Source organism: Oncorhynchus tshawytscha, linkage group LG31 (genome assembly GCF_018296145.1).
Source record: "Oncorhynchus tshawytscha isolate Ot180627B linkage group LG31, Otsh_v2.0, whole genome shotgun sequence".
Taxonomy (NCBI): Eukaryota; Metazoa; Chordata; class Actinopteri; order Salmoniformes; family Salmonidae; genus Oncorhynchus; species Oncorhynchus tshawytscha.
The window spans coordinates 25,109,705-25,136,828 of NC_056459.1; the positions used below are offsets into that span (position 1 = coordinate 25,109,705).

A 27,124-nucleotide genomic window follows, 5' to 3' on the forward strand; every position below is an offset into this window, starting at 1 on the left:
TGACCTCTCCGCCTGGATAGAATTTTGCCCACCACCTAGGCTTCATTGAAAATGAACGGGCCAAGGAGCAAGAAGTCTGGGTAGCCAGGCAACATTCTCTCTGCCTTGGAATGCCTTAAGCAGTGGTGGATAAGTACCCAATGGTCATACTTGAGTAAAAGTAAAGACACCGTAATTGTAAGTAAAAGTAAAAGTCACCCAGTAAAAAACGACTTGGGTAGAAGTGTACAAGTATTTGGTTTTAAATATAGTTAAGTTTAAAAATCAAATGTAATTGCAAAAATATACTTTATGAGCTCAAGTAAAATCAAAAGTATAAATAATTTAAAGTTGCTTATATTAACCAAACCAGACTGCACAATGACAGCACAATTTTCTTTTTTAAATTACGGATAGCCAGAGGCACACTCCAACACTCAGGCATAATTTACAAACGAAGCATTTGCGTTCATTGGCTATCATTTTTGTCCTTGAAGGAATTTACTTATTGACTCCATGACATGCGTTGATTCAACTTTATGGTTAGTCTAGATTTTGCAAGGAGCATTTTAGGATATTTATAGGGATTCAACTATTATAGGGATGAAACACGATTTATTCTGTGTCATATAAATGTTTTAGGACAAGGTAGGCTACACTCCTATTGACAGTGGAGATAAATAAATTACCATCTCTCACTTCAACCTTTTAATAGGCTACCCCTCAGTTTTAATAGGCTACCCTTCATATCCAGTCTATTCATTAGAATCAACATAACTTCCGAAGTCAAGCTCATAATTTCCCCTACTTCAACGGCTTCACATCACCCAAAATAAAATATCTGCCTACAATAGGGACACATTGAAGATGATTGCTTATATGGAGGTGGGTCGAGAATCATTTGAACAACAAACACACATGAGAAAAGTTGATAAGCAGCCCGTCACATCCAACGCGTTTCCATGGAGAGTTATTACATCCCGGATATAAAAACAAACCATGCATATAACGACAGAAAATAATAAACACATTTATGCGTGATTGTCACATTTAATACACTTACGCTACCGGAGTGCAGGGTTGAATTCATTATTACACCATATGTTAATGCAGCTGCCTCTGTTTATGGGCTATGGGTTTACGTGCTCGCGCGCGCGTGCGTGATTCATCTTAATTTGAATTTGGAAAAATATCTAAAGAAATGATTCAACAATTATCCTATCTTTTTTTTGGCAGATGGGCTATATATCCATCATATCATACAGTGTGTCTGGTAAAATACAATTATTTTGTACAAACTAAACCAACTCTGTAAGAGTGGAGACACGTGCTGTAGGTCTCATTCTGTTTCCACATTCAAGTTCTCATAAACAAAGAAGCACGGGGAGATAAGGTTGCATTCCACATGCTCACAGTTACATTTGGTTTACATAGGCTACCTATTAGTACGCTATAAACGTGTAGTCTAATAACGCCCAGAGAAACTCGGTGACCGGTAGATCCATGAGAGAGGAGAGGGAGGTATGGAGCGCGTGCGCACGCTTGTCCGCGCGTGTTTGTTGCAACCAATAGACAACTGAAGAAGAGATAGTTGCTTCACAGACAGACTAATGACACTCGCGGTGTATTGTTCGCTTAATCCGTTTCTCTACTGGATCCCTGTAGCCTACCAGCTGGTCTGTATCGTCATCCCGGGAACAGTGGCCGTCACTGTGGATGCTTTGACTGAGATTTCGGATAGACCACCTATAGGCCTATAGGCTCGTTTCATTCCGCTGAAGAGGTCCGAAAAACGCAGCCAGCCAGAGACGACGGGGCATGTTGCTACACAGCTAATATTTACACGATAGACCGAGTGAAGGCGAAAGTGAGATGTTGTTCACACACTGACACAGAAAACAACACAAGGAACTGTACTATTTTACTAACGGCATCTCGGAGTCTCAAGAGACAAGAAACCAGCGGCGGATGTCAGGTTTGTCTGATTTAGCCTACTTCGGTTTTAAAAAACAGAACGTTTTTCTGGATGTACCGGTACCTGAGATAAATATAACTGAGATTGTGGATGTTTTGTTGTTGTTGTTGTTGTTGTTGTTGAAATTCACAACTAGTCAATCTACAATAATGGACGACGCGCAATAATGAGGACTGACAACGTTTGCCTCTAAAACTTTCTCCACAATGAGTGTGACAGGGCGTTTTGTAGAGTGCTTTTGTCCGGTCGGCTTCTGTTGTCTTGATATGCCACTGTCAAAGTCCGATGTCAATAGAGACAGATCGACATTTACTGGGCTGGGTGGTGGTCCAAAAAAGGTTTGTCAAAATATTTTTTTGTTCGTTTGGGGAGGATTGTGTGATTTTTGTATTATTTGTCACAGTGCATTTTTTCCCTGGTTTACATTCCCCATTTTGCAGGTTATACTATTTAATTCCTTCAATATAGCCATTTCCTCATCTGCTCATCTGCATGTTTTGGTACTTCTCTTATGCACTATGCTTTTCTGCCCACTTACTATACAGTCAACTCTATCCTGCCCTCTATCCATATTGACAATAGTGGTATGTGGATAGTTTGTCCAGATCTGCAATAGGTTAACTAGCAATCATACCATACATAATATCATTAAAATCTGCACCAATTTTCAATATAAATCCACATGAACGTAGAGGAATCGCTGATGCGTCATTTCGCATGAAAGAACTGTCAAGACACGCAGCTCTCATACAAATGACATTTACTGTATAAAGCATTCTCCTCTTCACATTTCTAAAAATAGTAAAAAATTAAATAGTGATTTATTTAATTCATATGAAACAACTATTTTTACCTAATTGAATGAATGATGTCCTTCGCCATTGTAGTAGTTGGGGTTCGGTTACTTAAATCGCGGTCAATCGAATCATGGGAATCCAAATAATCATTTGTGAAAATGTTTTTTTGTTATAGCCATCCGAATGAATTGTGTCACTACAATACTAATTTAGTAAATACTTTAAGTTGATTTGGACATTGCAACTTAGTAGATGCTAGTAGTCAGCCTGAAGCAAAAACTTTGAAAGGTAAGATATATAGCCTATCGGCTCTATAAAATATGAAATGCATGCTGAAACAGTAATTTTCAATGTTTTTCCCCAAACACCATCGTCCTCAGTGAATTTCATATAAATAAAAATTGTGAAACATAAAAAAAGTTATCCTTTTTAGATAAAACTATACTAAATATAGTCACATGTCAATTGATTACAACACTGCTTTGCAATGGTATACAGTAGCCTCAGCAGCACTCTGTAGGGTACCACCATGATGTAGCCACTAGCTTCGGTCCTCCTCTGGGTACATTGACTTCAATACCAAACCTAGGAGGCTCATGGTTCTCACTCTCTTCCATATACTTACCAAGTAATTATGACAATTTCCGGAGGATGTCCTCCAACCTATCAAAGCTCTTGCAGCATGAACTGACATGTTGTCCACCCAATCGAAGAATCAGATAACTAATCTAGTACTGAAAGCAAAATCTACAGCTAGCTAGAACTGTAGTGCATAAAATGTGGTGAGTAGTTGACTCAAAGAGAGAGAAACGTATATAGTTAAAAGTTTCTATTTTTATTGACCTTTATTTAACTAGGCAAGTCAGTTAAGAACCCATTCTTATTTCCAATGACAGCCTAGGAACAGTGGCAGTGTTTAGGGGCAGAACAACAGATTAGTATCTTGTCAGCTCAGGGGTTTGAACTTGCAACATTCTGGTTACTAGTCCAACGCTCTAACCACTAGGCTACCCTGCCGCAACAAATACATTTCTTCAAAAATTAAGGAGAAGTGAGAGAGAGAGCAGGGTACCCTGATGGGGACTCAAACCCTGGTCCCTGTGACTGTCAGTCCAAAACCATTATACTGTCACCTGGCTATATGAGCCTTGATACAATTCCTACCAAGTGGGCACGATGCATAGGGTGTTTGCCTGTCACGCTAGTAACCCGGTTTCACTTCCTTGTCCTTCCATTTGGATCAGTTGTGGGTCTACTCTCGACAGATTATAAGGTCTAGAAAGGCACAGTACAGGACAGTCTGGCTGTATGTTACTTCTGATACTGATGCGCTGTCTGTTGATGATCATCATTCTCCCAAGTCGTCCTATGCGCCCAGCAGGCTCAGTTATTCAGAAAAGCTTAATGCACATTCTGCCTCCTTTCCAGTCCAAGCGGCTATTCCTCAACCTCAAACTTAATGCTTCAATATAGCCTGAATATTTGTCATTTAACTTCTAAAATGTATAACCAGTCACAACTAGTCACAATGTTTTAATCTGATTAATTCAAAAGTATTTTGTAGGTTACCTGCGCACATTCCTCCACTCTAATGTAATTCCAGCATCCAAACTGCACTGGCCATTCCATTAATGGAAAGAGACATCTGTTACAAAACACCAGAAAGTTGATTAGAATTCAGAGATCAAGCCTTCCATACTGAGTAACAGTAGGGAGGGATGGATTTTCTGTTTCTCCAGATTCACATACACTATTTGATTGTGGGTTTGAAAACGCAAACAATCATAAAGCCCTCAAAGTCGGTAATCTGTAATGCTGCGTGGCTCTGATCATAGTGTAATGAGACCGGCAGGGAGAGTGAGCTCACCTGTGGTGGTCGCCGGAGCCTCAATGTTCTGGCCCGTAGCCCTGCGTGGCATCGACTGTGCCACTAAACCCTGCAGAAGTGGTCAAGTCGATATCAACGTTTATAAACACAGGGTTGCTACAGTTATTTGTTAGTTGTGGTGGTAATCATTATTTTAAAGTTCATTATATGAGGGGGAGGGTGAGCACATTTTGTTTTACAGTTAAGGGAATGGTCATGTGAAAATATTCTTAATGTTGGGAAGGGGGAGCTTTTTTTTCAACAGTCACTAAGGTTCTCAAATTAACTCAAGGACTTGTCAGTCATTCAGTTTCTCGCTCTCTCTCTGTCTCAGGTGTTTCTGAGCTACAGTGTTAGTGTGATGGACCACCAACAGTGTGATGGAGGCCAAGTGTCAGAGAGCTGTGACTCACTCGGTAACGGGGACTCCTGGCCCCCACCTGCCAAACTGTCCCGCCTGGAGCGGAATGGTGGCATGGGCCCCCCAGGGCCATACCAGGGCAGGACGAGACAGGGGAGCCCAGGGGCCAGAGCCCCCAACCCGGCCCACATACCCACGATACCCGCACCACAACCTAAGAACTGGCATAAGAGAGGTAGGACTGAAAAGAAGAGAGGAGGAGAGGAGAAAGGGAGGAATGGGTGAATAGAGGAGAGAGAGCGTTTATTCATTGCAAGAGTGGACAACTATTACCTTTTAATTTCCCATGCCCTCTGCTTCTATCTAAATGCTGTGATGTGATTGGCTGTGCTGTGTGTCCGTCATCCCAGGGAGCCTGCTGCCTGTGCTGTGTGTGGTGGAACACAGAGAGAACCCAGTGGAGGCAGTGGAGGCTGAGAGGCGAGAGGAGCATGCAGAGTTTGTACTGGTCAGGAGAGACCTGCTGTTTAACCAGCTGATAGAGATGGCTCTACTGGCCCTGGGCTACTCTCACAGCTCAGCAGCACAGGCAAAAGGTACACTACACATACATATGCTTTGACACACACACACACACACACACACACACACACACACACACACACACACACACACACGCTCTTCCTCCAGTGTCATTGTTTGTAACAATGTCTGTCTGTCTGTCTGTCTGTCTGTCTGTCTGTCTGTCTGTCTGTCTGTCTGTCTGTCTGTCTGTCTGTCTGTCTGTCTGTCTGTCTGTCTGTCTGTCTGTCTGTCTGTCTGTCTGTCTGTCTGTCTGTCTGTCTGTCTGTCTGTCTGTCTGTCTGTCTGTCTGTCTGTCTGTCTGTCTGTCTGTCTGTCTACAGGTTTGATCCAGGTCGGTAGGTGGAACCCTGTCCCTCTGTCCTGTGTGACTGATGCTCCTGATGCCACAGTGGCTGACATGCTGCAGGACCTCTACCATGTCACCACCCTCAAGATCCAGCTCACCAGGTACTCAGAATCTCTTGAGGACAGACATACGAAACATAAATTGTATCTTAACGTCTGTCAACAGATTATAGGATGCGGCGACTAACGAGGAACTTCCCTGGTTATCAGGATGACGTTCTGGATCTTTAGAATGTCATAAGGGAAGGGGACATTTGGCCCATAGACATGCATGAGACATGTGGAGAGAAGGACATTTGGCCCATAGACATGCATGAGACATGTGGAGAGAAGGACATTTGGCCCATAGACATGTGGAGAGACGGACATTTGGCCCATAGACATGTGGAGAGAAGGACATTTGGCCCATAGACATGCATGAGACATGTGGAGAGAAGGACATTTGGCCCATAGACATGTGGAGAGACGGACATTTGGCCCATAGACATGCATGAGACATGTGGAGAGAAGGACATTTGGCCCATAGACATGTGGAGAGAAGGACATTTGGCCCATAGACATGCATGAGACATGTGGAGAGAAGGACATTTGGCCCATAGACATGTGGAGAGAAGGACATTTGGCCCATAGACATGTTGAGAGAAGGACATTTGGCCCATAGACATGTGGAGAGAAGGACATTTGGTCCATAGACATGCATGAGACATGTGGAGAGAAGGACATTTGGCCCATAGACATGTTGAGAGAAGGACATTTGGCCCATAGACATGTGGAGAGAAGGACATTTGGTCCATAGACATGCATGAGACATGTGGAGAGAAGGACATTTGGCCCATAGACATGCATGAGACATGTGGAGAGAAGGACATTTGGCCCATAGACATGTGGAGAGACGGACATTTGGCCCATAGGCATGTGGAGAGAAGGACATTTGGCCCATAGGCATGTGGAGAGAAGGACATTTGGCCCATAGACATGTGGAGAGAAGGACATTTGGCCCATAGACATGTGGAGAGAAGGACATTTGGCCCATAGACATGAATGAGACATGTGGAGAGAAGGACATTTGGCCCATAGACATGTTGAGAGAAGGACATTTGGCCCATAGACATGCATGAGACATGTGGAGAGAAGGACATTTGGCCCATAGACATGTTGAGAGAAGGACATTTGGCCCATAGACATGTGGAGAGAAGGACATTTGGTCCATAGACATGAATGAGACATGTGGAGAGAAGGGCATTTGGCCCATAGACATGTTGAGAGAAGGACATTTGGTCCATAGACATGTTGAGAGAAGGGCATTTGGCCCATAGACATGTTGAGAGAAGGACATTTGGCCCATAGACATGTGGAGAGAAGGACATTTGGTCCATAGACATGTGGAGAGAAGGACATTTGGTCCATAGACATGAATGAGACATGTGGAGAGAAGAACATTTGGCCCATAGACATGTTGAGAGAAGGACATTTGGCCCATAGACATGTGGAGAGAAGGACATTTGGTCCATAGACATGAATGAGACATGTGGAGAGAAGGACATTTGGCCCATAGACATGTGGAGAGAAGGGCATTTGGCCCATAGACATGCATGAGACATGTGGAGAGAAGGACATTTGGCCCATAGACATGAATGAGACATGTGGAGAGAAGGACATTTGGCCCATAGACATGAATGAGACATGTGGAGAGAAGGACATTTGGCCCATAGACATGTGGAGAGAAGGACATTTGGCCCATAGACATGAATGAGACATGTGGAGAGAAGGACATTTGGCCCATAGACATGAATGAGACATGTGGAGAGAAGGACATTTGGCCCATAGACATGAATGAGACATGTGGAGAGAAGGACATTTGGCCCATAGACATGTGGAGAGAAGGACATTTGGCCCATAGACATGAATGAGACATGTGGAGAGAAGGACATTTGGCCCATAGACATGAATGAGACATGTGGAGAGAAGGACATTTGGCCCATAGACATGAATGAGACATGTGGAGAGAAGGACATTTGGCCCATAGACATGTGGAGAAAAGGACATTTGGCCCATAGACATGTGGAGAGAAGGACATTTGGCCCATAGACATGCATGAGACATGTGGAGAGAAGGACATTTGGCCCATAGACCTGAATGAGACATGTGGAGAGAAGTGGGGTGGAGCGACCAAAGAGGTTCTGGCACTTGGATTAGTTTCATATGTGTTGTGTGAAGTAATTAACTAATAATTAACTAATAACTACCACCAGGAGACATAGGCACATACACACACACACACACACACACGCACGTGCACACACACACACAGGCACACACACACAAGGTGGTACAGTGCCTTCAGAAAGTATTCATATGCATTGATTAATTCCACATTTTATTGTGTTACAGCCTGAATTCAAATGGATTAAACAAATAATAATTGTCACCCATCTGCACACAATACCCCATAACGACAAAGTGTTTTTGTTTACAAATTTATTGACAATAAATACAGAAAAATCTCATTTACACAAGTATTCACACCCCTGAATCAACACTTTGTAGAAACACCTTGGGCAGTGATTCCAGCTGTGAGTCTTTCTGGGTAAGTCTCTAAGAGCTTCCCACACCTGGATTGTGCAACATTTACCCATTATTCTTTTCAAAATTCTTCAAAATCTAGCAAAATTGGTGTTGATCATTTCTAGACAACCATTTCCAGGTCTTGACTTAGATTTTCAAGGACCATTCATTGTCTTCTTGGTAAGCAACTCCAGTGTAGATTTGGCCTTGTGCTTTAGGTTATTAACCTGCTGAAATGTGAATTAATCTCCCAGTGTCTGGGAAAAGCAGACTGAACCAGGTTTTAATCTAGGATTTTGTCTGTGCTTAGATCCATTCTGTTTTTTTTATCCTGAAAAACTCCCCAGTCCTTAACAATTACAAGCATACACATAACATGATGCAACCACTGCTATGCTTGAGATTATGGAGAGTGGTACTCAGTAATGTGTTGTATTGAATTTGCCCAAAACATAACACTTTGTATTCAACCAAGAAGTTCATTGCTTTGCCAATTTTTTTGCAGTATTACTATAGTGCCTTGTTGCAAACAAGATTCATGTTTTGCAATATTTTTTTATTCTGTACAGGCTTACTTCATTTCACTCTCTCATTTAGGTTAGTATTGTGGAGTAACTACAGTGTTTATCCATCCTCAGTTTTCTCCTATCACAGCCATTAAACTCTGTACCTGTTTTAAAGTCACCATTGGCTTCATTGTCAAATCTGCTGTTTCCTTCCTCTTTGGAGTTAAGAAGGACATCTGTATCTTTGTAGTGACTGGGTGTATTGATTCATCATCCAAAGTGTAATTAATAACTTCATGCTCAAAGGGATATTTAATGTCTGCTTTTTTTGTATTGTTACTCATCTACCAATAGGTCCCCTTCTTTGCGAGGCATTGGAAAACCTCCCTGGTCTTTGTGGTTGAATCTGTGATTGAAATTCACTGCTTGACTGAGGGACCTTACAGTTAATTGTATGTGTGGGGTACAGAGATGAGGTAGTCATTCAAAAATAATGTTAAACACTATAATTGCAAATTAGTAAATACAACTTAATATGTGACTTGTTAAGCAAATGTTTACTCTTGAACTTATTTAGGCTTGCCATAACAAAGGGGTTGAATTACTTATTGACTCAAGACATTTCAGCTTTAAATTTGTAATAAATTAGGAGAAGTTTCAAAAAACATAATTCCCATTTGATATTGTGTAGGCCAGTGACACAAATATATACATTTGATCCATTTTAAGTTCAGGCTGTATCACAACAAAATGTGGGAAAATTCAAGGGGTGTGAATATTTTCTGAAGGCACCGTGTCTCGAACCTAAAATTGTTATTCACCTGTCCCCATAGGAAAACCCTTTGAAGAACCCTTTTTGGTTCCAGATAGAACCATTTTGGTTCCAGGTAGAACCCTTAACACAGAGAGTTCTTCATGGAAGTCAAAATAGTTCTCCTATGGGGACAGCCAAATAACCCTTTTGGGACCCTTTTTTCCTAAAGTGTATACAGGAACACACAGAAACACACAGTCAGCCAAAGTCTAGATATGCCATTCCACAAGAGGGGGAACAGTTTCAGACAGCATATTTATTCAGTTTTCACTCTACTTCTCTTCCTCCCTCTCTTCTTCTATCTCTCCATTTGTCTCTCTCACCCTGTATCCCTCTCCATTTACCCCTCTATCATCCCCCTATCGCCCCCACCTAACTCTCACTCTCTCTCCATCCCCCTCTCATCCTCTCTCTCTCTTTCTCTACCCCCTATCGCCCCCTCCTAACTCTCACTCTCTCTCTATCCCCCTCACCCTCTCTCTCTCTCTCTCTCTCTCTCTCTCTCTCTCTCTCTCTCTCTCTCTTTCTCTACCCCCTATCGCCCCCACCTAACTCTCACTCTCTCTCTATCCCCTCTCACCCCTCTCTCTCTCTCTCTCTCTCTCTCTCTTTACCCCCTATCGCCCCCACCTAACTCTCACTCTCTCTCTATCCCCCTCTCACCCTCTCTCTCTCTCTCTCTCTTTCTCTACCCCCTATCGCCCCCACCTAACTCTCACTCTCTCTCTATCCCCCTCTCACCCTCTCTCTCTCTCTCTCTCTTTCTCTACCCCCTCTCGCTCTAGTTGTCCCAGGTTGGAGGAACTCCCTCCAGAACAGTGGAGTCACTCTACAGTGAGAAACGCCCTGAAGGAGCTACTGAGAGACATGAACCAGAGCTCACTGGCCAAAGAGTGCCCTTTGTCCCAGGTACACAAACACAGGCATAAACATGTGCACGCACGCACACGCATGTGTATAAAGGTACGAACACGTACTCACAGGCACAAACACGTACTCACAGGCACAAACACGTACACACAGGCACAAACACACAGGCACAAACACACAGGCACAAACACACAGGCACAAACACGTGCATAAACACACCAACACGCACACATGTGCACGAACACCTGCACACACACAGAGGCACAAACATGTATGCCCATACACTCAAACACACCTGTTCGTGACCCCACTCTCCGAGGGTGTCTCAGGGGGAATAGGATATGCAAAATACATTTCCATTTCACCACACACACTTGTACATGTGAGAACCAGTACAAATATAAGCACCTTCTTTTGGACCGTTTTTTGACCTTTTTTTTTACGTTTGACATGCACACACAACTCTCACACACACTTTCACACACACACACACACACACACACACACACACACACACACACACACACACACACACACACACACACACACACACACACACACACACACACACACACACACACACACCTATTGAGATGGTTAGTTCTGCTGGTGTAGACTGTTCCACTGTACCCCTCTGCTGCCATCTCTCTCTCGCTCTACCTAGTCAATCTCTCTCTTTCTCTCTGTGTGTGTATCTCACACTGTTGCAAGCCCAGGCATTAGCTCAGTGGGCTAAACCAGTATTGTAACATGCAGACAGGGGACCTCTCGCCCTCTCTCTCTCTCTCTCTCACTCTCGCTCTCTCTCTCTCCCTCTCTCTCTCACACCTTCTCCCTCTCTCCTCTCTCTCTCTCACACCTTCTCCCTCTCTCCTCTCTCTCTCTCTCTCTCTCTCTCTCTCTCTCTCTCTCACACCTTCTCCCTCTCTCCTCTCTCTCTCTCTCTCTCTCTCGCCTTCTCTCTCTCGCTCTCTCTCTCTCGCCTTCTCTCTCTCGCTCTCTCTCTCTCTCTCTCTCGCCTTCTCTCTCTCTCTCTCTCTCGCCCTCTCTCTCTCTCTCTCTCGCTCTTTCTCCCTCTCTCTCTCTCTCTCTCTCTCTCTCTTCTTCTCCCTCTCTCTCTCTCTCTCTCTCTCTCGCCTTCTCCCTCTCTCTCTCTCTCTCGCCTTCTCCTCTCTCTCTCTCTCTCGCCTTCTCCCTCTCTCTCTCTCTCTCTCTCTCTCGCCTTCTCCCTCTCTCTCTCTCTCTCTCTCTCTCGCCTTCTCCCTCTCCCTCTCTCTCTTGACTTCTCCCTCTCTCTCTCTCTCTCCCGCCCTTTTCTCTCTCTCTCTTTTTCTCGCGCACACACACACACACACACACAGACTCATCTGTCTTTATTACAAAGTTTACCTGGGGGTATGTTTTAATAACAGAGATCGGAGTTCATTATTATCACACATTCTGTGTTCAGCTGAGACTCACAAAGATACAGGGAGAAAAATGGAGACGGGTAAAATGAGAGGCAGAACGATGATTTAAAATGAGAATCGTTACTTCTTTGTCTCTTTAATAGTATTGTATATTTAATTGTTTATATTCTGACTTCTAATGGAAGTATTACACAGTTCCTCAGCTCTGTCAACAAGAGGAAAATAGAGTGTCTCTCAGGCTAGCGTATATAACATGTTCTTGTATTATTACTGTATTATGTATTGATCTGATGATTGTGGATCAGTATTCCTAATGCTTTTCCCTGACACTGTTTTCACTGACTCCATATTGTTGTATTATTACTGTATTATGTATTGATCTGATGATTGTGGATCAGTATTCCTAATGCTTTTCCCTGACACTGTTTTCACTGACTCCATATTGTTGTATTATTACTGTATTATGTATTGATCTGATGATTGTGGATCAGTATTCCTAATGCTTTTCCCTGACACTGTTTTCACTGACTCCATATTGTTGTATTATTACTGTATTATGTATTGATCTGATGATTGTGGATCAGTATTCCTAATGCTTTTCCCTGACACTGTTTTCACTGACTCCATATTGTTGTATTATTACTGTATTATGTATTGATCTGATGATTGTGGATCAGTATTCCTAATGCTTTTCCCTGACACTGTTTTCACTGACTCCATATTGTTGTATTATTACTGTATTATGTATTGATCTGATGATTGTGGATCAGTATTCCTAATGCTTTTCCCTGACACTGTTTTCACTGACTCCATATTGTTGTATTTTGTCCCCTTCTCTCAGAGTATGATCTCTTCCATTGTAAACAGCACCTACTACGCAAACGTGTCGGCCACCAAGTGCCACGAGTTTGGCCGCTGGTACAAGCACTTCAGGAAGACCAAAGGCATCATGGGTAAGACTACAGGTGCCCTTAAAAGGGTAGTTCAATCAATCAAATGGATTTATAAAGCCCTTCTTACATCAGCTGATGTCACAAAGTGCTGTACAGAAACCCAGCCTAAAACCCCAAACAGCGAGCAATGCAGGTGTAGAAGCACGGTGGCTAGGAAAAACTCCCTAGAAAGGCCAGAACCTAGAAAGAAACCTAAAGAGGAACCAGGCTATGAGGGGTGGCCAGTCCTCTTCTGGCTGTGCCAGATGGAGATTATAACAGAACATGGCCAAGATGTTCAAAAGTTCATAGATGACCAGCAGGGTCAAATAATAATAATCACAGTGGTTGTCGAGGGTGCAATTGGTCAGCACCTCAGGAGTAAATGTTAGTTGGCTTTTCAGGAGAAATACTCCAGATATAACAGACTAATGCTAGCCCCCCGACACATAAACTACTGCAGCATAAATACTGGAGGCTGAGACAGGAGGGGTCAGGAGACACCGGTGGCCCCATCCGACGATACCCCCGGACAGGGCCAAACAGGCAGGATATAACCCCACCCACTTTGCCAAAGCATAGCCCCCACACCACTAGAGGGATTATAAAAATGGAGGTCTATAGGAGAAAGCCCTGCCTCCAGCTGTTTGCTTAGAAATTCTAGGGACAATTAGGAGGCCTGCGTCTTGTGACCGTAGCGTACGTGTAGGTATGTACGGCAGGACCAAATCAGAGAGATAGGTAGGAGCAAGCCCATGTAATGCTTTGTAGGTAAGCAGTAAAACCTTGAAATCAGCCCTTGCCTTAACAGGAAGCCAATGTAACATGATGAAATGTTTTGGTTCTAGTCAAAATTCTAGCAGCCGTATTTAGCACTAACTGAAGTTTATTTAGTACTTTATCCGGGTAGCCGGAAAGTAGAGCATTGCAGTAGTCTAACCTAGAAGTGACAAAGGCATAGATAAATTTTTCTGCATCATTTTTGGACAGAACGTTTCTGATTTTTGTAATGTTACGTAGATGGAAAAAAGCTGTCCTTGAAACAGTCTTGATATGTTCGTCAAAAGACAGATCAGGGTCCAGAGTAACGCTGAGGTCCTTCACAGTTTCATTTGACACGACTGTACAACCATCAAGATTAATTGTCAGATTCAACAGAAGATCTCTTTGTTTCTTGGGACCTAGAACAAGCATCTCTGTTTTGTCCGGGTTTAAAGGTTGAACATTTGCAACCATCCACCTCCTTATGTCTGAAACACAGGCTTCCAGGGAGGGCAACTTTGGGGCTTCACCATGTTTCATCGAAATGTACAGCTGTGTGTCATCCGCATAGCAATGAAAGTTAACATTATGTTTCTGAATGACATCACCAAGAGGTAAAATATATAGTGAAAACAAAAGTGGTCCTAAAACGGAACTTTGAGGAATACCGAAATTTACAGTTGATTTGTCAGAGGACAAACCATCCACAGAGACAAACTGATATCTTTCCGATAGATAAGATCTAAATCAGGTCTGTGTAGACCAATTTGGTTTCCAATCTCCAAAAGAATGTGGTGATCGATGGTATCAAAAGCAGCACTAAGTTCTAGGAGCACAAGGTCAGATGCAGAGCCTCGTTCTGACAACATTAAAAGGTAATTTACCACCTTCACAAGTGCAGTCTCAGTACTATGATGGGGTCTAAAACCAGACTGAAGCATTTCGTATACATTGTTTGTCTTCAGGAAGGCAGTGAGTTGCTGCTCAACAGCTTTTTCAAAAAATGTTGAGAGGAATGGGAGATTCGATATAGGCTGATAGTGTTTTATATTTTCTGGGTCAAGGTTTGGCTTTTTCAAGAGATGCTTTATTACTGCCACTAGTGAGTTTGGTACACATCCGGTGGATAGAGAGCCGTTTATTATGTTCAACATAGGAAGGCCAAGCACAGGAAGCAGCTCTTTCAGTAGTTTAGTTGGAATAGGGTCCAGTATGCAGCTTGAAGGTTTAGAGGCCATGATTATTTTCATCAATGTGTCAAGAGATATTCTACTAAACATCTTGAGTGTCTCCCTTGATCCTAGGTCCTGGCAGAGTTGTGCATACTCAGGACAACTGAGCGTTGGACGAATACGCAGATTTAAAGAGGAGTCCGTAATTTGCTTTCTAATGATCCTGATCTTCTCCTCAAAGAAGTTCATGAATTTATCACTGCTGAAGTGAAAGCCATCCTCTCTTGGGGAATGCTGCTTTTTCGTTAGCTTTGCGACAATATCAAAAATACATTTTGGATTGTTCTTATTTTCCTCAATTAAGTTGGAAAAATAGGATGATCGAGCAGCAGTAAGGGCTCTTCGATACTGCACGGTACTGTCTTTCCAAGCTAGTCGGAAGACTTCCAGTTTGGTGTGGCGCCATTTCCATTCCAATTTTCTGGAAGCTTGCTTCAGAGCTCGGGTATTTTCTTTATACCAGGGAGCTAGTTTTTTATGACAAATGTTTTTTTGTTTTTAGGGGTGCAACTGCATCTAGAGTAAGGTTAAGTTGAGTTCCTCAGTTAGGTACTCTGACGATATAGTTAACCTATATTCATCATCAATGCTAATGTTAGCAAATAGTAGCTGTGGCTTTTTAACTAACTCTCCTCTCTTCCTCCATCCCTCTCTTCCTCCATCCCTCTCTTCCTCCATCCCTCTTGTCCTCCATCCCTCTCTTCCTCCATCCCTCTCTTCCTCCATCCCTCTCGTCCTCCATCCCTCTCTTCCTCCATCCCTCTTGTCCTCCATCCCTCTCTTCCTCCATCCCTCTCTTCCTCACTTCAGAGATTGATAGCTTCTCTGACCAATCCCAACTGGGCTCCACCCATCTGACCTTTACCCATCAACCAATCCCAGGCAACACAGCCAAACAGGCCGACGCCTCGCCCCTCGTCTTCCCTCACGGTCGTGGCTGCCTGGCCCCAAGTCTCCGCCCCCCAGGGCTGGTGACCGCCCCCTCAGCCCCCATCTAGTCAACCCCCAACAGATAGTCATGGCCCAGTTCCTCAACCAGCAGTATGCAGTTACCCGAATGTTATCCCAGCAGAGCCTGTCTGTATCTGTCTCCACCTCCCCCCACCAGTTCCTCAACCACCCCTCTGTGGGGAGGCCTCCCACCTCCTTGGCCCTAGCTAAGGCCCTCGACCCCCAGCCCCAGGCTGGACCACCAGGACCTGGGTCTGGGTCCCAGAGCCAGGTGTGTGGACCATCAGACATCTACTGTGAGATCTACCAGTGGGTGAGAGAGGAGCTGAAGAGAGCAGGCATCTCCCAGGCTGTGTTCGCCCGCGTGGCCTTCAACAGGACCCAGGTAGGAGACAGACAGGGACAGGGGGAACTGGATGTATGGGACTGTGATGTAAACTAGGGGTTAGGGATTTATGAGGGGTGGGAGAGAAGGAGGGGTTGATCTCATGCTGTGTGTGCACGTGTGCGTGGTGATTAGCTCTTGGCATGGCCTTTTGCCGCATGTCTATGACTGTGTGTGTGTGTGTGTGTGTGTGTGTGTGTGTGTGTGTGTGTGTGTGTGTGTGTGTGTGTGTGTGTGTGTGTGTGTGTGTGTGTGTGTGTGTGTGTGTGTCCCAGCTCTTCTCTAAAGTAGGAACTCGTGACAGCAGTGGAGCAGCTGCTGGGCCAGCTAATCACACTCCCCTAGAGAGTCTGTACCCCAAACTCTCTAATCACACTCCCGCAGAGAGTCTATACCTCTCCTATCACACTCCCCCAGAGAGTCTCTACCTCTCTAATCACACTCCCTCAGAGAGTCTCTACCCCTACCTCTCTAATCACACTCCCCCAGAGAGTCTATACCTCTCTAATCACACTCCCACAGAGAGTCTCTACCTCTCTAGTCACACTCCCCCAGGGAGTCTCGACCTCTCTAATCACACTCCCTCCGAGAGTCTATACCTCTCTAATCACACTCCCTCAGAGAGTCTATACCTCTATAATCACACTCTCCTAGAGAGTCTGTACCCCTACTGCTCTAATCACACTCCCACAGAAAGTCTCTACCTCGCTTAATCACACTCCCTCAAGAGAGTCTACCTCTCAAATCACACTCACTTGGAGAGTCTCTACCTCTCTAATCCCATTCCGTCAGAGAGTCTTTACTTCTCTAATCACTCTCCCTCAGAGTCTAAACCTCTCTAATCACACTCCCTCAGAGAGTCTCTACATCTCTAATCACACTCCCTCAGAAAGACTACCTCTCTAATCACACTCCCCCAGAGAGTCTCTACCTCTCTAATTACACTCCCTCAGAGAGTATCTTTCTCTCTAATCACACTCCCTCAGAGTCTTTACCACTCTAATCACACTACATCAGAGAGTCTCTACCTCTCTAATCACACTCCTCCAGTAAATCTATACCTCTCTCTAATCACACTCCCTCAGAGAGTCTCTACCTCTCTAATCACACTCCCTCAGAGAGTCTCTACCTCTCTAATCACACTCTCTCAGAGAGTCTCTACCACTCTAATCACACTCCCTCAGAGAGTCTGGACCCCTACCTCTCTAATCACACTCCCTCAGAGAATCTCTACCTCTCTAATCACACTCCCCCAGAGAGTCTCTACCTCTGTAATCACACTCCCTCAGTATCTACCGCTCTAATTACACTCCCCCAGATAGTCTATACCTCTCTAATCACACTCCCTCAGAGAGTTTCTACCTCTCTAATCACACTCCCTCAGAGAGTCTCTACTCCTACCTCTCCTATCACACTCCCCCAGAGAATCTCTACCTCTCTAATCACACTCCCTCAGAGAGTCTCTACCCCTACCTCTCTAATCACACTCCCCCAGAGAGTCTATACCTCTCTAATCACACTCCCACAGAGAGTCTATACCTCTCTAATCACACTCCCTCAGAGAGTCTATACCTCTATAATCACACTCTCCTAGAGAGTCTGTACCCCTACTGCTCTAATCACACTCCCACAGAAAGTCTCTACCTCGCTTAATCACACTCCCTCAAGAGAGTCTACCTCTCAAATCACACTCACTTGGAGAGTCTCTACCTCTCTAATCCCATTCCGTCAGAGAGTCTTTACTTCTCTAATGACACTCCCTCAGAGTCTAAACCTCTCTAATCACACTCCCTCAGAGAGTCTCTACATCTCTAATCACACTCCCTCAGAAAGACTACCTCTCTAATCACACTCCCCCAGAGAGTCTCTACCTCTCTAATTACACTCCCTCAGAGAGTATCTTTCTCTCTAATCACACTCCCTCAGAGTCTTTACCTCTCTAATCACACTACATCAGAGTCTCTACCTCTCTAATCACACTCCTCCAGAAAATCTATACCTCTCTAATCACACTCCCACAGAGAGTCTCTACCTCTCTAGTCACACTCCCCCAGGGAGTCTCGACCTCTCTAATCACACTCCCTCAGAGAGTCTCTACCCCTACCTCTCTAATCACACTCCCTCAGAGAGTCTATACCTCTATAATCACACTCTCCTAGAGAGTCTGTACCCCTACTGCTCTAATCACACTCCCACAGAAAGTCTCTACCTCGCTTAATCACACTCCCTCAAGAGAGTCTACCTCTCAAATCACACTCACTTGGAGAGTCTCTACCTCTCTAATCCCATTCCGTCAGAGAGTCTTTACTTCTCTAATCACACTCCCTCAGAGTCTAAACCTCTCTAATCACACTCCCTCAGAGAGTCTCTACATCTCTAATCACACTCCCTCAGAAAGACTACCTCTCTAATCACACTCCCCAGAGAGTCTCTACCTCTCTAATTACACTCCCTCAGAGAGTATCTTTCTCTCTAATCACACTCCCTCAGAGTCTTTACCTCTCTAATCACACTACATCAGAGAGTCTCTACCTCTCTAATCACACTCCTCCAGAAAATCTATACCTCTCTCTAATCACACTCCCTCAGAGAGTCTCTACCTCTCTAATCACACTCCCTCAGAGAGTCTCTACCTCTCTAATCACACTCCCTCAGAGAGTCTCTACCACTCTAATCACACTCCCTCAGAGAGTCTGGACCCCTACCTCTCTAATCACACTCCCTCAGAGAATCTCTACCTCTCTAATCACACTCCCCAGAGAGTCTCTACCTCTGTAATCACACTCCCTCAGTCTCTACCGCTCTAATTACACTCCCCCAGATAGTCTATACCTCTCTAATCACACTCCCTCAGAGAGTTTCTACCTCTCTAATCACACTCCCTCAGAGAGTCTCTACTCCTACCTCTCCTATCACACTCCCCCAGAGAGTCTCTACCTCTCTAATCACACTCCCTCAGAGAGTCTCTACCCCTACCTCTCTAATCACACTCCCCCAGAGAGTCTATACCTCTCTAATCACACTCCCACAGAGTCTCTACCTCTCTAGTCACACTCCCCCAGGGAGTCTCGACCTCTCTAATCACACTCCCTCAGAGAGTCTATACCTCTCTAATCACACTCCCTCAGAGAGTCTATACCTCTATAATCACACTCTCCTAGAGAGTCTGTACCCCTACTGCTCTAATCACACTCCCACAGAAAGTCTCTACCTCGCTTAATCACACTCCCTCAAGAGAGTCTACCTCTCAAATCACACTCACTTGGAGAGTCTCTACCTCTCTAATCCCATTCCGTCAGAGAGTCTTTACTTCTCTAATCACACTCCCTCAGAGTCTAAACCTCTCTAATCACACTCCCTCAGAGAGTCTCTACATCTCTAATCACACTCCCTCAGAAAGACTACCTCTCTAATTACACTCCCCCAGATAGTCTATACCTCTCTAATCACACTCCCTCAGAGAGTTTCTACCTCTCTAATCACACTCCCTCAGAGAGTCTCTACTCCTACCTCTCTAATCACACTCCCCCAGAGAGTCTCTACCTCTCTAATCACACCCCCTCAGAGAGTCTCTACCTCTCTAATCACACCCCCTCAGAGAGTCTCTACCTCTCTAATCACACTCCCTCAGAGAGTCTCTATCTCTCTAATCACACTCCCTCAGGGAGTCTTTTCCTCTCTAATCACAGTCCCTCAGAGAGTCTGTACCCCTACCTCTCTAATCACACTCTCTCAGGGAGTCTTTTCCTCTCTAATCACAGTCCCTCAGAGAGTCTGTACCCCTACCTCTCCAATCACACTCCCTCAGAGAGTCTCTATCTCTCTAATCACACTCCCTCAGGGAGTCTTTTCCTCTCTAATCACAGTCCCTCAGAGAGTCTGTACCCCTACCTCTCTAATCACACTCCATCAGAGAGTCTCTACCTCTCCCATTTTTCCATCCCTCGATTCTCTCCCTTACTCTTGCTCTCTTTTTAAATATATTTTAATTTTTTATTTCACCTTTATTTAACCAGGTAGGCTAGTTGAGAACAAGTTCTCATTTGCAACTGTGACCTGACCAAGGTAAAGCATAGCAATTCGACACATACTACAACACAGAGTTACACATGGAATAAACAAAACATAGTCAATAATACAGTAGAAAAAAGAAAACAAAAAGTCTATATACAGTGAGTGCAAATGAGGTAAGATCAGGGAGGTAAGGCAATAAATAGGCCATGGTGCCGAAATAATTACAATATAGCAATTAAACACTGGAATGGTAGATGTGCAGAAGATGAATGTGCAAGTAGAGATACTGAGGTGCAAAGGAGCAAGATAAATAAATAAATACAGTATGGGGATGAGGTAGGTAGATAGATGGGCTGTTTACAGATGGGCTATGTACAGGTGCAGTGATCTGTGAGCTGCTCTGACAGCTGGTGCTTAAAGCTAGTGAGGGAGATATGAGTCTCCAGCTTCAGAGATTTTTGCAGTTCGTTCCAGTCATTGGCAGCAGAGAACTGGAAGTAAAGACGACCAAAGGAGGAATTGGCTTTGGGGGTGACCCCAAATCTCTCTATCACTCTCTCTGTTAATTTCTCTATATATCTTCCTCTCGTTTTATACTTCCTACTCTATTTCACTCTCTGTATCCATTTTGTGTCTTCATGTGACTGGTCTATCCCTTGATTTTCATCTCTCCCCTCTCCCCATTTGATACCTCTCTCTCCTGTCTGTCTGCCTCCCTCCCCCTCTCTCCTCCTGTCTGTCTGCCTCCCTCCCCCTCTCTCCTCCTGTCTGTCTGCCTCCCTCCCCTCTCTCCTCCTGTCTGTCTGCCTCCTCCCCTCTCTCCTCCTGTCTGTCTGCCTCCCTCCCCCTCTCTCTCTCCTGTCTGTCTGCCTCCCCCCCTCTCTCCTCCTGTCTGTCTGCCTCCTCCCCTCTCTCCTCCTGTCTGTCTGCCTCCCTCCCCCTCTCTCTCTCCTGTCTGTCTGCCTCCCTCCCCCTCTCTCCTCCTGTCTGTCTGCCTCCCTCCCCCTCTCTCCTCCTGTCTGTCTGCCTCCCTCCCTCCCCCTCTCTCTCTCCTGTCTGTCTGCCTCCCTCCCCCTCTCTCCTCCTGTCTGTCTGCCTCCCTCCCCTCTCTCCTCCTGTCTGTCTGCCTCCCCCCCCTCTCTCCTCCTGTCTGTCTGCCTCCCTCCTCCTCTCTCCTCCTGTCTGTCTGCCTCCCTCCCCCTCTCTCCTCCTGTCTGTCTGCCTCCCTCCTCCCTCTCTCTCTCCTGTCTGTCTGCCTCCCTCCCCCTCTCTCCTCCTGTCTGTCTGCCTCCCTCCCCTCTCTCCTCCTGTCTGTCTGCCTCCCTCCCCTCTCTCCTCCTGTCTGTCTGCCTCCCTCCCCTCTCTCCTCCTGTCTGTCTGCCTCCCTCCCCCTCTCTCTCCTGTCTGTCTGCCTCCCTCCCCTCTCTCCTCCTGTCTGTCTGCCTCCCTCCCCCTCTCTCCTCCTGTCTGTCTGCCTCCTCCCCCTCTCTCTCCTGTCTGTCTGCCTCCCTCCCCTCTCTCCTCCTGTCTGTCTGCCTCCCTCCCCCTCTCTCCTCCTGTCTGTCTGCCTCCCTCCCCTCTCTCTCTCCTGTCTGTCTGCCTCCCTCCCCTCTCTCCTCCTGTCTGTCTGCCTCCCTCCCCTCTCTCCTCCTGTCTGTCTGCCTCCCTCCCCCTCTCTCCTCCTGTCTGTCTGCCTCCCTCCTCCTCTCTCCTCCTGTCTGTCTGCCTCCCTCCCCTCTCTCCTCCTGTCTGTCTGCCTCCCTCCTCCTCTCTCTCTCCTGTCTGTCTGCCTCCCTCCCCCCTCTCTCCTCCTGTCTGTCTGCCTCCCTCCTCCTCTCTCCTCCTGTCTGTCTGCCTCCCTCCCCTCTCTCCTCCTGTCTGTCTGCCTCCCTCCTCCTCTCTCCTCCTTTCTGTCTGCCTCCCTCCCTCTCTCTCTCCTGTCTGTCTGCCTCCTCCCCCTCTCTCTCCTGTCTGTCTGCCTCCCTCCCCCTCTCTCTCCTGTCTGTCTGCCTCCCTCCCCTCTCTCCTCCTGTCTGTCTGCCTCCCTCCTCCTCTCTCCTCCTGTCTGTCTGCCTCCCTCCCCTCTCTCCTCCTGTCTGTCTGCCTCCCTCCTCCTCTCTCCTCCTGTCTGTCTGCCTCCCCCCCCTCTCTCTCCTGTCTGTCTGCCTCCCTCCCCTCTCTCTCTCCTGTCTGTCTGCCTCCCTCCCTCTCTCTCTCCTGTCTGTCTGCCTCCCTCCCCCTCTCTCCTCCTGTCTGTCTGCCTCCCTCCCCCTCTCTCCTCCTGTCTGTCTGCCTCCCTCCCCTCTCTCTCCTGTCTGTCTGCCTCCCTCCTCCTCTCTCTCCTGTCTGTCTGCCTCCCTCCCCCTCTCTCCTCCTGTCTGTCTGCCTCCCCCCCTCTCTCTCCTGTCTGTCTGCCTCCCTCCTCCTCTCTCTCCTGTCTGTCTGCCTCCCCCCCTCTCTCTCCTGTCTGTCTGCCTCCCTCCCCCTCTCTCTCTCCTGTCTGTCTGCCTCCCTCCCCTCTCTCCTCCTGTCTGTCTGCCTCCTCCCCCTCTCTCCTCCTGTCTGTCTGTCTGCCTCCCTCCCCCTCTCTCCTCCTGTCTGTCTGCCTCCCTCCTCCTCTCTCTCCTGTCTGTCTGCCTCCCTCCCTCTCTCTCCTGTCTGTCTGCCTCCCTCCCCCTCTCTCTCCTGTCTGTCTGCCTCCTCCCCTCTCTCCTGTCTGTCTGCCTCCCTCCCCTCTCTCCTCCTGTCTGTCTGCCTCCCTCCCCTCTCTCTCCTGTCTGTCTGCCTCCTCCCCTCTCTCTCCTGTCTGTCTGCCTCCCTCCTCCTCTCTCTCCTGTCTGTCTGCCTCCCTCCCTCTCTCCTCCTGTCTGTCTGCCTCCCTCCCTCTCTCCTCCTGTCTGTCTGCCTCCCTCCCCCTCTCTCCTCCTGTCTGTCTGCCTCCCTCCTCCTCTCTCCTCCTGTCTGTCTGCCTCCCTCCCTCTCTCCTCCTGTCTGTCTGCCTCCCTCCTCCTCTCTCTCTCCTGTCTGTCTGCCTCCCTCCCCTCTCTCCTCCTGTCTGTCTGTCTGCCTCCCTCCCCCTCTCTCTCTCCTGTCTGTCTGCCTCCCTCCCTCTCTCCTCCTGTCTGTCTGCCTCCCTCCTCCTCTCTCCTCCTGTCTGTCTGCCTCCCTCCCCCCTCTCTCCTCCTGTCTGTCTGCCTCCCTCCTCCTCTCTCTCCTCCTGTCTGTCTGCCTCCCTCCCTCTCTCTCCTGTCTGTCTGCCTCCCTCCCCCTCTCTCTGTCTGTCTGCCTCCCTCCCCCTCTCTCTCTCCTGTCTGTCTGCCTCACTCCCCCTCTCTCCTCCTGTCTGTCTGCCTCCTCCTCCTCTCTCCTCCTGTCTGTCTGCTCCCTCCCCTCTCTCTCCTCCTGTCTGTCTGCCTCCCTCCTCCTCTCTCCTCCTGTCTGTCTGCCTCCTCTCCCTCTCTCTCCTGTCTGTCTGCCTCCCTCCCCTCTCTCTCTCCTGTCTGTCTGCCTCCTCCCTCTCTCTCTCCTGTCTGTCTGCCTCCCTCCCCCTCTCCTCCTGTCTGTCTGCCTCCCTCCCCCTCTCTCCTCCTGTCTGTCTGCCTCCCTCCCTCTCTCTCCTGTCTGTCTGCCTCCCTCCTCCTCTCTCTCCTGTCTGTCTGCCTCCCTCCTCTCTCTCCTCCTGTCTGTCTGCCTCCCTCCCCTCTCTCTCCTGTCTGTCTGCCTCCCTCCTCCTCTCTCTCCTGTCTGTCTGCCTCCCTCCCCCTCTCTCTCCTGTCTGTCTGCCTCCCTCCCTCTCTCTCTCCTGTCTGTCTGCCTCCCTCCCCTCTCTCCTCCTGTCTGTCTGCCTCCCTCCCTCTCTCCTCCTGTCTGTCTGCCTCCCTCCCCTCTCTCTCCTGTCTGTCTGCCTCCCTCCTCCTCTCTCTCCTGTCTGTCTGCCTCCCTCCCCTCTCTCTCCTGTCTGTCTGCCTCCTCCCCTCTCTCTCCTGTCTGTCTGCCTCCCTCCCCCTCTCTCTCCTGTCTGTCTGCCTCCCTCCCCTCTCTCCTCCTGTCTGTCTGCCTCCTCCCCCTCTCTCCTGTCTGTCTGCCTCCCTCCCCTCTCTCTCCTGTCTGTCTGCCTCCCTCCTCCTCTCTCTCCTCCTGTCTGTCTGCCTCCTCCCCCTCTCTCTCCTGTCTGTCTGCCTCCCTCCTCCTCTCTCTCCTGTCTGTCTGCCTCCTCCCCTCTCTCTCCTGTCTGTCTGCCTCCCTCCCCCTCTCTCTCCTGTCTGTCTGCCTCCCTCCCCCTCTCTCCTCCTGTCTGTCTGCCTCCCTCCCCTCTCTCCTCCTGTCTGTCTGCCTCCCTCCCCCTCTCTCTCCTGTCTGTCTGCCTCCTCCTCCTCTCTCTCCTGTCTGTCTGCCTCCTCCCCCTCTCTCCTGTCTGTCTGTCTGCCTCCCTCCCCTCTCTCTCCTGTCTGTCTGTCTGCCTCCCTCCCTCTCTCTCTCCTGTCTGTCTGCCTCCCTCCCCTCTCTCTCCTGTCTGTCTGCCTCCCTCCCCTCTCTCCTCCTGTCTGTCTGCCTCCCTCCTCCTCTCTCTCCTGTCTGTCTGCCTCCTCCTCCTCTCTCCTCCTGTCTGTCTGCCTCCCTCCCTCTCTCCTCCTGTCTGTCTGCCTCCCTCCCCTCTCTCCTCCTGTCTGTCTGCCTCCTCCTCCTCTCTCTCCTGTCTGTCTGCCTCCCTCCCCCTCTCTCCTCCTGTCTGTCTGCCTCCCTCCCCTCTCTCCTCCTGTCTGTCTGCCTCCTCCTCCTCTCTCTCCTGTCTGTCTGCCTCCCTCCTCCTCTCTCCTCCTGTCTGTCTGCCTCCTCCCCTCTCTCCTCCTGTCTGTCTGCCTCCCTCCCCTCTCTCCTCCTGTCTGTCTGCCTCCCTCCTCCTCTCTCTCTCCTGTCTGTCTGCCTCCCTCCTCCTCTCTCCTCCTGTCTGTCTGCCTCCCTCCCCTCTCTCTCCTGTCTGTCTGCCTCCCTCCCCTCTCTCCTCCTGTCTGTCTGCCTCCCTCCCCTCTCCTCCTGTCTGTCTGCCTCCCTCCCCCCCTCTCTCTCCTGTCTGTCTGCCTCCCTCCCCTCTCTCCTCCTGTCTGTCTGCCTCCCTCCCCTCTCTCCTCCTGTCTGTCTGCCTCCCTCCCCTCTCTCTCTTCTGTCTGTCTGCCTCCCTCCCCCTCTCTCCTCCTGTCTGTCTGCCTCCCTCCCCTCTCTCTCCTGTCTGTCTGCCTCCCTCCCCCTCTCTCCTCCTGTCTGTCTGCCTCCCTCCCCCTCTCTCCTCCTGTCTGTCTGCCTCCTCCCCTCTCTCCTCCTGTCTGTCTGCCTCCCTCCCCTCTCTCCTCCTGTCTGTCTGCCTCCCCCCTCTCTCCTCCTGTCTGTCTGCCTCCCTCCCCTCTCTCCTCCTGTCTGTCTGCCTCCCTCCCCCTCTCTCCTCCTGTCTGTCTGCCTCCCTCCCCTCTCCCTCCTGTCTGTCTGCCTCCCCCCCCTCTCTCCTCCTGTCTGTCTGCCTCCCTCCCCTCTCTCTCCTCCTGTCTGTCTGCCTCCCTCCCCCTCTCTCCTCCTGTCTGTCTGCCTCCCTCCTCCTCTCTCCTCCTGTCTGTCTGCCTCCCTCCCCCCTCTCCTCCTGTCTGTCTGCCTCCCTCCCCCTCTCTCCTCCTGTCTGTCTGCCTCCCCCTCCCCTCTCTCTCTCCTGTCTGTCTGCCTCCCTCCCCCTCTCTCCTCCTGTCTGTCTGCCTCCCTCCCCTCTCTCCTCCTGTCTGTCTGCCTCCCTCCCCTCTCTCTCTCCTGTCTGTCTGCCTCCCTCCCCTCTCTCCTCCTGTCTGTCTGTCTGCCTCCCCCTCTCTCTCTCCTGTCTGTCTGCCTCCCTCCCCTCTCTTCTCCTGTCTGTCTGCCTCCCTCCCTCTCTCTCCTCCTGTCTGTCTGCCTCCCTCCTCTCTCCTCCTGTCTGTCTGCCTCCCTCCCCCTCTCTCCTCCTGTCTGTCTGCCTCCCTCCCCCTCTCTCCTCCTGTCTGTCTGCCTCCCTCCCCTCTCTCTCCTCCTGTCTGTCTGCCTCCCTCCCCCTCTCTCCTCCTGTCTGTCTGCCTCCCTCCCCCTCTCTCCTCCTGTCTGTCTGCCTCCCTCCCCTCTCTCTCCTGTCTGTCTGCCTCCCTCCCCCTCTCTCCTCCTGTCTGTCTGCCTCCCTCCCCTCTCTCCTCCTGTCTGTCTGCCTCCCTCCCCCTCTCTCTCTCCTGTCTGTCTGCCTCCCTCCCCTCTCTCCTCCTGTCTGTCTGCCTCCCCCCTCTCTCCTCCTGTCTGTCTGCCTCCCTCCCCTCTCTCTCTCCTGTCTGTCTGCCTCCCTCCCCCTCTCTCCTCCTGTCTGTCTGCCTCCCTCCCCTCTCTCTCTCCTGTCTGTCTGCCTCCCTCCCCTCTCTCCTCCTGTCTGTCTGCCTCCCTCCCCTCTCTCCTCCTGTCTGTCTGCCTCCCTCCCCCTCTCCTCCTGTCTGTCTGCCTCCCTCCCCCCTCTCTCCTCCTGTCTGTCTGCCTCCCTCCCCTCTCTCCTCCTGTCTGTCTGCCTCCCTCCCTCCTCTCTCCTCCTGTCTGTCTGCCTCCCTCCCCTCTCTCTCCTGTCTGTCTGCCTCCCTCCCCTCTCTCCTCCTGTCTGTCTGCCTCCCCCCCTCTCTCCTCCTGTCTGTCTGCCTCCCTCCCCTCTCTCTCCTCCTGTCTGTCTGCCTCCCTCCCCCTCTCTCTCCTCCTGTCTGTCTGCCTCCCTCCCCCCTCTCTCCTCCTGTCT

General features: G+C 48.6%; 1 pseudogene; it reads left to right on the forward strand.

The window, feature by feature from the left end:
- Positions 1 to 1,485: 1,485 nt before the first annotated feature.
- Positions 1,486 to 27,124, forward strand: part of LOC112236367 — a 38,895-nt pseudogene continuing 13,256 nt past the window's right edge.